The sequence below is a fragment of the Protopterus annectens genome, chromosome 16.part0, assembly GCF_019279795.1.
Source record: "Protopterus annectens isolate FY-2018-M chromosome 16.part0, PAN1.0, whole genome shotgun sequence".
NCBI lineage: Eukaryota > Metazoa > Chordata > Ceratodontiformes > Protopteridae > Protopterus > Protopterus annectens.
Genome location: NC_056750.1, coordinates 509,049,190 through 509,061,234, shown reverse-complemented (window position 1 = coordinate 509,061,234; position 12,045 = coordinate 509,049,190). Strand labels below are relative to the sequence as shown.

The following is a 12,045-nucleotide window of genomic DNA, read 5'->3' as shown; positions in this document are numbered from 1 at the left end:
TTTTTACAGAATCTACATTGGTCTGTGTCTCTGACATGCTCAATGGACTTTGTAAAGCAACATGTATGCAGTCCACTCTCCAGGGCTGCCATTATTTACCTTTCATTCTTCAGCTTCAGCTCATCTCTCCTTATCCAGTCCTATGTGAAACCTTAATCATCATAAGGTTATTCCAGGAAATCTCAGTACTTGCACTACATTTATGGATTTTACACATTTTTTTGGCACATTCAGTTGTTGTCTGATTTTGACTACTATTGATTTGATTTCCATTCCTGCTTACCAGTTGAACACTTCTGCAAAACAAAGCAGAGAGGTCATCTTAAACTTCCTCTCTTCATGTTTTAAATCTTTCACTATGTTTGGATCTAATGAGGTTAGCAGATACATATGCAGTCCAACAACTGTAGATCTATACAAGTAATCATTTTTCGAGAAAGGCCATATCTTTCTTCAGAGCAGTAGATATATAATCTTGGTGTACACTGAATTTTAGAATGCTTTTTGTTGATGCTGGCTTTGTGGTTCATAGGTTCATAGGTTCGTACTAGGCTATCTGCCCTAGGGCATTTATAAGCCTAGCCAGAGTGTGTGTGGCTTTCACCACCCCTTAGGATGAGAATACTACGCCCATTTAGGGTTTAGTTTACTGTGCCTCTGTCTAGTAGTGGCACAGAGATGACCCCCGGGGTAAACCTACAATCTCCCATTTACTCGTCAAGATTTCTCTTGAAGAGAGTCAGTGAGGGGCTCTGCATAACATGGACTGGGATTCTGTTCCAAAGTGTAGGGAGCCCCTCTGGGTTATGAATCTGTCCCTCCAGCATGTCCTATTTATTTCTGTGTTGAGGTTCAAATCTCTTGCTCTTGTGGCTCTGATGGATTTGGATTTTCTGAGGTGGAGCATGTCCATTAATTCCGGATTGGACATGGCCTTGTACGTCAGGCATAGATCACCTCTGAGTAGGCGGTATGCGACTGAATAGAGCTGGAGTTTCTTCAGCCGGGCAGCATATGACATATGTTTGAGACCTTTTATCCTCTTGGTGAGGAACTTTTGAGGTCTTTCCAACTGCTGCGGGTGTCTGGTAAGATACATCCCAAATGGGGCATTGTACTCTAATATGGGCCTGATAAGAGAAGAGTACAGGGGCACAATGACCTCTCTTGATCTAGATGTGAATCCCTTCATGATAAGGTGGGCAGTATAGAAGGTCTTCCAAACCACTTTGGCAATGTGAGTGTCAAATGAGAGGTTACTGTCAACTTGGGTCCCTAGGTCCCTGATTGCCTCTTCCGTACTTAATGGATTACCACCTATGTGGTAATTTGTGGTACCTTGTTTTCCCAAAGGGTATGACTATACATTTTTGGCGTTCAGCTTAAGGCCTTGGCTCTGGCACCAGTTATCCATTTCTATGAGGCCTCTCTGAAGGATGCTTGTGTCCGCTGGAGTATCGGTTATGGCGCCCAGTTTGCAGTCATCTGCGAACTTTGTCAGCCACAATCCTCCTATGTTTGCCTGCACCTCTGAGAAATAAATGCCGAACAAGAGGGGTCCCAGGACTGAGCCCTGTGGGACACCGCTTGTGACCGGCTTAGAGTCTGACATGGCTCCAGCAACTCTGACCCTGTGGGTTCTGTCCTTGAGCCAGTTTGCAACCCATCTTGTGACATATGGGTTTACATTTAAGCTGGTTAGTTTGTCTATAATGCCCGAGTGGGGTATTGTGTCGAAGGCTTTTGCAAAGTCAAGGTAGGCTCTGTGAACTGCCTTACCATCATCAATGGCCTTAGTGACTGTTTCAAAAAAGTCGACCAAGTTCAAAATCTGCCCTTGACAAAGCCAAATTGGGTAGGATCCAATGTCTGTAGGTCCCCAATGTCTTTGTTTATGAGTTCCATAATGATCCTTTCCATAGCTTTGCAGACCAGGCTCGTCAAGCTTATGGGGCGGTAATTTCCAGGGTCCGTAGAGGCACCGCCTTTGTGGAGTGGGACCACTGTTGCTGTACGCCACTCTTTGAGTGCATCCTGTAGTAAGGCTAAGATTAAACAGCAGCCTTGTAATGCGGGTTTAGTTCCTCTTGAGTTCATGTAGCACACGCACCGTCGGTCCCACTGATGCTGTGTTTTTAGCTTTGGAGAGGGCGGCTGTCACCTGGGTATCTGAGATGTTAGGGAGGCTATACTCTGCTGGGATAGATATTTCTCCTTTTGGGGGGGAGGGGGAGGAGAAATTTGCACTGAACCTGTCTGCCAGAATGTTGGCAATGTCTGTGGGTTCAGTGTATTTTGTGTCATTTTGGACTAACTGAGCATATCTGGGAGTTTCCACCCAGGTTTCTAACATAGCTAGAGAAGGCCTTGTGATTGTCTTTTGTGTCTTTTGCGATTTTTCTCTCAAAGTTGGCCTTGGATGATTTTGAGTGATCGTAGTTTTTTGCTAGTACTGATCAGAGATGCCTTCCCTTTTGGGGATTTTGCTCTGTCATGTAGAAGCTTCCTCCTCCTGTTGTAAAGCTTGTTAATGGCTGGGGTCCACCAGACAGGGCGCCTGCCTTTGGGGGAATGGGTCTTGGTTTTATTTGGGATTGCATGATCCATGCATTCTTGAAGGTGCCCATAGAAGGCATTTATAACTGATTCAGCGGTGTGGGTTGTGGTTTCCTCTGGCCCAGGGGCCTTGAAGGATACCACTTCAGTCTTAAGAAGTGTGAAGTTGGCTTTTGAGAAGTTCTTCACTGTGGTCTTTTGTGTAGGGGGTGGGGGCGGGATGTGGATTTCCAGTGAGATTAATTTATGGTCTGATCTCACCAATGAGGGGTATACTTCTGGTGTGGAGCATTTTGTCCCCATGTTTGTGGTGATCAGGTCTAGTATATTATCTCCTCTTGTGGGAGTGGTGACTAGTTGTTCCATCGCATTTGAGTTTATGAATTCTAGGAACCTTTGGGCTAGGGTGTTGGGGCTTGAGTAATGTTCCCAGTCTATGTTTAGGTAGTTGAAGTCTCCCAATGTGATTGTATTTGGAGAGACATTCATACTCGCCAGTGTCTTCAGGAAGGCTGAGTGGGGTTCCTGAGTTTGAGAGGGTGGTCTGTAGCATGCTACAAACTGTAGGGCAGTTTTGCCTATGGTTAGTTGCACCTGGATGGTCTCTGATGCTTCGTGCTTTGCCACTAACCTGGAGGTGTGGGTATCTTTGATGAATATGGATACTCCCTCTCCTTTTGTGGTTCTCTCCAAGTTTTGGGGCCGGAAAGCATGATATGAGGTAAAACCTGGTAGTGCTGGGGTGCTCTCAGGAGCCTTGAACCAGGTTTCAGTCACTGCACAGACATCGATGTTCTCCATACTGAGGAGGGCTTCGAGAGCGTGCATCTTGAGGTTTAGACTTCTGGCATTGAGCAGCATTACCCTTAGTTTTTTTCCACTTGTGTTTTCTAGGGAGGTAGGTTTGTCTTTTGAGCCTTGCCTAAAAAAGGCACTATGGGGGTGGCAAGAGCCTTGGCCAATATCCGGAAGCCCAGGGGTGACAGGAGCAAGCCATCCCTTGCGAAGCAGCGTGGCTTGTCAAGCATTTCATCCCAAGCAGACAGACATTGGATCCCCTTAGAATGACACCAGTAATTAAGCCAATTGTTAAAACTGATAATTTTGTCTTTGTACTGTGGCATCATTCTTGGTGAGAGTAAGATGCTGCTCAGGGTCAGGGTCATACCGGCCTAGGCTACATGATCAGAGAGCTCCTCTATGTCTCTTTTCATGTAGTCCAGGGAGGTACGTCTCAGGTCGTTCACACTGAGTCATATTTGTACTTGCTTTGGAGTGACCTGAGTACTTGTGTTATGTGGCGGATTCTAGCGCCCGACAGGCAGCTTACTGTAACCTTTTCCTTGTTCAGTCTGGTGAGCGGGACATCAGTGTGTCTGACTATGGAGTCACCTATTACAAGTGTGTCTGGCATGTTGTTTGGCCTTGAGGGCTGTGACTGTTTAGCACACTGACTTTGTGAACTATGTGTTGCATGTGCTATGTCTTGAGGTAGTGGTTGCTTGGGTGTCTGCTTTGGAGGCCTCTGTTGTTTTGGTAGATTTTTAATCAGAGCCTCCGAGTATGTTTTTGTGTGTTTATGTGTTTGGTTTGCAGTTGTGAATGGGTCTATGTGAGACTGGGTTTGTGGTGTGCATGGTTATCTTCTCCTCCTGACTGGTTTTGCCAGTACTGAGTTGAGAGAGCTCAGCCTCCAGTTTGGCTATCACATATATTTGTATTTGTTGGGAGGAGGAGAGGGTTGTCTGTGTACATGAGGCAATTGTAACATTGCCTCAAGATTCTAGATTCACCAGCTGAACAGGAGAGGACGCCAGCAACTGACCCTTCGACATGCTAGAATAGTGTAAAAGATTGCTGTCTAACTGAGTCGGAAAGGACCTATAGGGAAATGGGTACTCAAGGGGATTTAGGTGAATGAAGTATTTTCTTTTTGTTTGAGTGCTTTACCTGTATAAAAATGCTTTAGGAGCAAGTGCTGGGCTTTTCACATAGAGAATAGGCTGTTTAGATTGCAAGTAGAGCAGTTCCAAGGGAAAAACTGAAGAGCAGACTCTACGGAGCAAGAAATAGTTTAAACTTGATTAACCGGCGCTGTCCGATGCTGCTCTATGAGCAACTTCGCGCAAAATTGCGCAAAAGCGTGCAAAAATGGGCTTTATAGCAGGGGGTTGAAAAGAGCCAGGAATTGACACAAAATGGCCAAGAAACTACAAGTTGCTGGGCTGGAACCACTCCTCTAGGGACAAATAGGTTGCTCAGTGCTCCCCACTCCCACTGGTGAACAAAGAAGCTTCCTCTTATCCAAATAAGGATATGGATTGCACATGAACTATGACAAAGCCCAGAGATCAGCAAAATCTGAAGACTGGACTATTCTAGTTCAGTAAGGCGGGAAAACAAGGATATATATATATATTTTTTTATATATAGAGACAGAAGAAAAAAGATACAGTAGCAAACAGTAAATGCTATAATACAGCTAGCTCACTTGAGTGTGTTAGCCTAACAGTTAAATTAAACAAAAATAACTTTTTTAAAGTGCAGACAGTTTAGAATCAACGCAGGTACAGTATAAACAATATACAGAGCTGTTTTTTAGGCGAAATGCAGTCGAGATACAGTAATTAAAGCGAAAGCCAGAAAAAATACTTAAAAATCAAGGAAAGTCACTCTTTCACTCTCTGCTGTTTGTAGAACTCTGCAGGACATCACGAGGAGCTGTGCTGAGTCGTATACAAGCTCAAAAGCGTGCAAAAATGGGCTTTATAGCATGGGGTTGAAAAGAGCCAGGAATTGACCCAAAATGGCCAATAAACTACAAGTTGCTGGGCTGGAACCACTCCTCTAGGGACAAATAGGTTGCTCAGTGCTCCCCACTCCCACTGGTGAACAAAGAAGCTTCCTCTTATCCAAATAAGGATATGGTAGCACAGGAACTATGACAAAGCCCAGAGATCAGCAAAATCTGAAGACTGGACTATTCTAGTTCTGTCTCTTTGTCTTTCTGTGGTTCTGTCTCGCAAAGCCAACTTCAGTAAAAAGCTTTCTAATAATGACCGAGGTGCAATATTTCACCCTAAGTAAAATATTGCTCTGCTGTCTCGCTAATATGGACACACACTGACAAAATCATACATGCCCTGCCAAATGAGTAATATTTCAGTTATACACTGCTCCCGGACACACACACACACACACACACACACACACACACACACACACACACACACACACACACACACACACACATCCGCACTTTCGTGCATATGTGCAGCTTCACATGCATGCATCATTTCTGAAATAAGTACAACTTAATTAATGTGTTAAGAAAGCAACTCTTCATTTTGTATGAATTACTTAATACCTCTTGCTGTTCTGCCATTACCTAAAGCCATACCTGCAATGGAAAACTGTCCTAGTGGCTTGGAAGCATCTTTTTTCTTCACTGTGAATAGCTCCAGTAATCTCTGTAATTGCCTGCTTTAGGTAAGGGAGAGAACGTGATCTCAGTGTTTATGTAATGCATTTTCTTTAAGGAAGTTTGGAATTTTTTTTGTTACATAAAGCTTTTCCAATGTCTTACATGAAGCATTGTACTAGTCATATAATATGTTTGATCATCTATTAATGTGTCGGTAATCTAAGTGTAAACTAATGTGCCTGATGATGAACTGATGAACTTGGCATTGTAGGAAGTAGCTAGTATTTAGGCATATTATTCGTGTGTGTTTGCATGCAAGCATTGACAGGCGTACCACATGTTTATATTAATTTGTTAAAAATGAAACATCTGGTATCTCAACATGATGAATATTCACTCTTAACAGAATAACACAAATGACAGCTGTAACATTGCACCTGACACAGTAATTTGGGTAGATGGAGTGGGGTGGAGGGTCTGTTTAACTTTACCTTTGTCCAGAAACAACATTTGTCACCATAGTTAAGTAAAGCAGTAATGCAACAAAATAAAGCACAACAGTTAAAACATTTGCATATTTCATGAGTGAAAACAAGCAGAGTGTTGATGATGCAGAACAAAGTTTATAGCACTTCGAAGGAATACTGAGGATGCTGAAGCTGTGGAGGTAGAACAGTTAATTAGGCAGTTGCCATCTAAAAAGAGAGATGCTGTGCACAGATATCAAAAAAAGAAGAAAAATTCAAAATAGGAGTAAAAGGGTCAGATGTTTCTCTTAAAGACAGGGTAGGGTGTTTACATATTGCTGCTGGTCTGGCAGGTAGTGGACAGGATTAAGCCGATGAATTATTAATGGGCTCATGATTGTCCACAGTTTGACTCCTTCAGCCTCCATTTCACTGTTGTATATATCTGAAAAAGGGACATTTAGATTAGCACCTGAAACTATATCAATCATTACTTTCAGGCACACACCCACACACACACACACACACACACACACACACACACACACACAGTCTGCCATCTCCCTACATCATTTCCTCCACACACACACACACACACACACCATTTATTTCACCCCCCCACACACACTCTCGCATCATTTATTTCCTCTATGTGTGCACGCATACACACGCGCACACATGCACACACACCATTTATTTCCTCCACCGACACACACACCAACCTCGAATGCTTTTCTGAAATCATCTTGTCTGTTTCTTGTGCAAAGTGTTCACTCTTCTTCCTTATTTTTACTTCTTAGAGCAACGCAGTAACAAGCATTATTTTTTTAAACTTTTTTTTATTTATTATTATATATCATTTTGTAAGCATGAAGCATTTTTATTCTTTTTCTAGACAACTGACCCAGTATGTTTTAGGACCAGCCTGTTTACATCATCACTGTAAGTTAAAACAGGAAGAGCAAATTGTTTTATAGCTAGGACATTATTTGTAGATATCAGGGATGTTTTCATTATTAGTTTTGTCTTCTGAAGTATTCCTTACTGAATTTCATTTGCATTTGTTTATGTTTTATTGATGACCCTTCAACAATTCTCAAACATTTATACATTCCTTCCTGCTAAAGTTCCTTTATATCACATTTTCTTGGTACCGCAACTTTCTTCCTTTAAACATTGCTTTTGCACATTTTTCAACAGCAATTATCATTCTTACATCATTTGAAAATGTTTAACCACTTGAAAGTAGGTGAGACATCTTTAAGCATTTTTTCTGTCAGCCAAATCATAACCAAGACCTAATCTCTTTAATTAAACATTTGAATGGGTTAAGGGCAAGACAAAACAACAATGGTAAAAAATAATCACTCTGGAATATTCCCTTTGAATTTTTATTCCTGGGATAATTTGCCCTTTATCATTATTTAATTGAAAAGTGGTTTGTCACTGTTTCATGGTCACTGTAATGCAATTGATCAATGTAGGATGCATCTTATTCATCTGTAAGCACTCCTTTATCCATGAATGTGGTATGCTGTCAAATGCATTTTTGTAATCTATCCAGGCCATACTTAGATTCTTCTGCTTTTTACAGTTCTCCATTATTATTGTATTTGGCAACAAATGATCATGTATTCCATATGATTTTTTTACCCTTTTGTACTATTGCCATGACTGAGTTTTTTTCTAAATTGCTATACATTTTGTTAGCACCAATTCCAGTATGTAGTTTGTACATAGTCGGGAGGTAAGTCATTGGTCTATAGTTTTTAGGATAGCTTGTAGGCTCACTCTTAAGAAGCACATCATTTATCTTGTTGTTAATCAGGTTGGTATCTATGCAGGATGTTCATATAAGTTGTACTTACTGAAGGCTAAATCTTCATGTACATCACAAAATTCTGGCATTCAAAATATATGTTGGAAATAGTGTACAAAAGACCTGGTCTGGTCTGATACTGTGAATTGCTTTTATCATGTCTGTCTTTCTAAGTATTTTTGTTGATTTATTTCCTCCTCTATACTCTCCGTTTGATGGTTCCATTATAGCATTTTATTTCAGTCTTTCCTTTCCCTTTTTGCTCTGCGTTTTTGGGGTAAGACTTTATATGTTGTCAGTTTAGCTGTACAGTAACATATCCTATTTACTTCTGTTATATCACAGGAAGACAGCAATCAAATTATGAATAAAAATTCATCTGTTTTATCAGACATCTACCATTTTGGGTCTTATTTACTTTCTGTAATCCGTTTATTTCATGGATCTTAATAGGTCTATCCATCTCAAATAAATCAAGCAATTCTTCCCTTAGGTCATTTTCTTCTAAACAGAGGGTACATTCTTTGCTGTCCATTTCCTGCAGGCATACACTAAATCTTTTACTTTGCAGGTAATCCATAACTTCCATTTCTATTTCTTTAAGTTATCCATTACTAATCATCTTTTCTACATTCTGTCTTTGTTTTGTTATTTGTATTGTGAAATTTTTCATATTTGCGTGCCTTTGCATGCATTTCTCGTCAAATATCTTTGGCATTGCTTTTTTTTTGCTGATTAGTTTTACTCTCTCCTTTGCATAAATTTTGCAGCATATTAAATGTCTTTTTCTTTCCCATGTCGATATTGAATGGTCCCTGTAGTAAAATTTGGTTGTTACACAAACGTTCATGTCTTCTGGTGTCGGCAATCCACAAATCCCCTTTATTCAATGTAAGAGGACCATGTCAACAAACCTGTATGGTGTCTCTGTTTACATAGCAGCAGTTGGCAGTGTTTTTTTTCCTTTTAAGAGATATGTTAGCCACTGGTGCATCCATGTACAATGTAGGCTGTGATGCTTCACAACATTCCAGAGACTGGCTCCAAAATGTGGCAGCAAATAGATGCTGTTCTGTTAAAAGTGATGCTGCTCCTACTGTCATGTTGTGAGTGAAGCTCCTGTACATCAGAAAATTCTGGCATTCAGAATATATCACTACTGATGCTCACTGCACTCATAGTTTCATAGTTTCATAGTTTCATATCCTGTTCCAAAGCATGGGAAATTGCCCATGTTTAAGTCTGTCATGTGCATACAAGTGGATGTCATTTGTATGCTGACATTCATTTATTTTCATGCCATTATGTGGTCATTTGCATAGGATGCTTATTATATTACTTCTCAGATGTGGTCATTAGCATACTATGCATATCAGCCTATTTCTCTAGTAATGCAGATGCTCTATCTGTGCTTGTGAGTATGGAGCAGCTCTGTTGTAGAAGCACATAACTTATTTATTGACATTTGATTACCAGGAAAGTCCGACTGGGTAGAAGTCCATTTTCAGCAGAGGCCCTGGGAGAAAAGCTCCAAATTAATTCAAAACATCTAAGAACAATAATTTTAAAATCTGCAAAAATAAAACATATTCAATTTAAATAATTATAACAAATTAGCTATAATAAATGGTTAAGAATCAATACCAGGTATATGACAATAATTTATTATTGATAGAAATTTTAGACAGTTTGTAGAAATATTAAAGTCAAGTTAGTGTAATACAAATAGGAATTGCACTGTAAAGTGAAGGAAGGCTCAATTGAAGCAACAGTCTACTTCACACATAGATATGGCTCCAGTGAAACATTCTTGTACATGCTTACAAGCCTACTGTAGGATGCTACAGGTTACTTGTATGTTTTTATGTATGAGATTATTTTGATTCTCTTTCATTATTTATGTCAAATCTTGAATTTGGAGTATATGTTGTAGGAAGAAATAAGCATGAATGATCAGGGAGAATTGAGCATTATGAAGTAGTTAATGACCAGTAATGTTGCTTTCTTATTTTTTTCAGTCTGATGATTTTTCTTGTGGTATGAGTGGACAGTTATTTCTACAGATTTCTTTACCTGGGTATCATTTTTATTTTAGTTTTTGGCTGGGTAGTTGTTGCAATCATAAGTTGTATATCAGATTGTATTATTATATTAGTGGGGTGTAGGCAGGGGAAGCATTTGTAAGGACAAGGTCATACATGTTATTTGTTTACTGAAGTTTGACTAACAGGAAAGTCTAATTGGGTAGGTGTCTGTTTTTATCTTGATAAAGTTAGGAAGTGAGTGAAAAGGGCAAGTAAGGAGGTATAAGGTATGATTAGGAACTTTTTCATATTTAGGAATATCATTGTCCTGAGGCTGAACAAAAACCGAGACAGATTTTGGCTAAGAACTATTTCTGAATGGTTTTGAAGTACTGAAGGGAGGGTATTGATCTGATGGATATAGGTAAGGAGTCCCTGGCCTTGGCAACATGGTATAAATGTAGATCAAGCCCTGCAAATATAATAGGGTTGTGGACAGAAAGGGTTTCCTCACTGAATGATAATGATGGAGTGTGAACATAGTTGTAGTGAGCCGTATTTAGTGCTAGACAAGCAGATTATTGCTGGCTAATGTTGTAGGTGGGAAGAAGCTGTGTATATGCTAGTTGAGTAGTGGGTTCTGAAAGGGTCATTTGCTGCAAATGTAGCCACTTTGTTATAGCACTGCTCAGATTTTGCTTTTTATGCTGCCTGCAAGTTAATAAGAATGGGTGCGCAATAAACTAGTGAGGGGAGGTGCTAAGTAGTGGAACATATAGCTTTAGTTGTGTTGGTGAGAACGTTTTTGAATCTGTAAAGCAGTGCAGGTTTTTGTTGATTTTTTTTATACAGTTTTGTATGTGCATTTCAAATGTAAGATTATAGGTTCATAGGTAAGGCAAGTACTAGGCTAGCTGCTCTTGCAGGCCATTTTATCGAGCTAGTTTCCCTATTTGTGTTTGAACTATTTTTTCCCACGTGGTTATAGATTGGCCTTACCCGTGGAGGATGATTACATATTACCCTAATGTGAAAAACTGGGATCATCCCATAGATAATTTGAGTGGGTCTATGCATATGTAAAGCATTTAGGAGCTGCATCTGCCCATTGGTAGTGCATGGGGCAGTTCTGGGGTAAATTTTCTGTCTCCCATCCATATAGCTAAGTTGCACTTGAAAATGGACAAGGATGAGCTGTGTTTCATGTGGATGAGGAGTCTGTTCCACAATGGCAGTATCACCTGCGAAATATACCTGTCCCTCCAAACTGTTAATGTTGCAGGAGAGGTTTAGATACCTAGGCAAAGTATTTCTGATGCCATTGGACTTACTGATATGTAGTAAAACCATGAGTAATAGGTCAGAGGATGCCTTGTATGCCAGCCGAGTATAGTGACAGGGGTTGCAGTCAGTCCATGAAGGATGTGTTGTTTAGGCCTTGCATCCTTTCAGTAAGGTATCGTTGTGGGAGCTCCAGTTGTTGCATGTGTCTGAACAGATACATGCCAAAGAGGGCATTATGTGCAATAACTGGCCCAATGAAGGCTGAGTAAAGGGGATCAATGACATCTCTAGATCTAGACACAATCCCTTTGTTTATAATCTGTGCAATATAGAAAGACTTTCTTACAACAGACACATGTTGGTCAAAATTTAAGTCACTGTCCACATAAGTTCCCAAACCCTGAACAACTGGGTCAAGTCTTAGGGGCAAATTGTCAGTGTGGTAATTCCCAGGTATAGATGACTTCCCAA

At 40.4% G+C, this 12,045-nt stretch overlaps 1 protein-coding gene across 1 annotated transcript in view; it reads left to right on the top strand.

Annotated features, from left to right (window-relative positions):
- PKN3 (protein kinase N3) overlaps positions 1 to 12,045 on the top strand; it is a 2,242,690-nt gene that overhangs the window by 912,732 nt on the left and 1,317,913 nt on the right. The window lies entirely within an intron of this gene.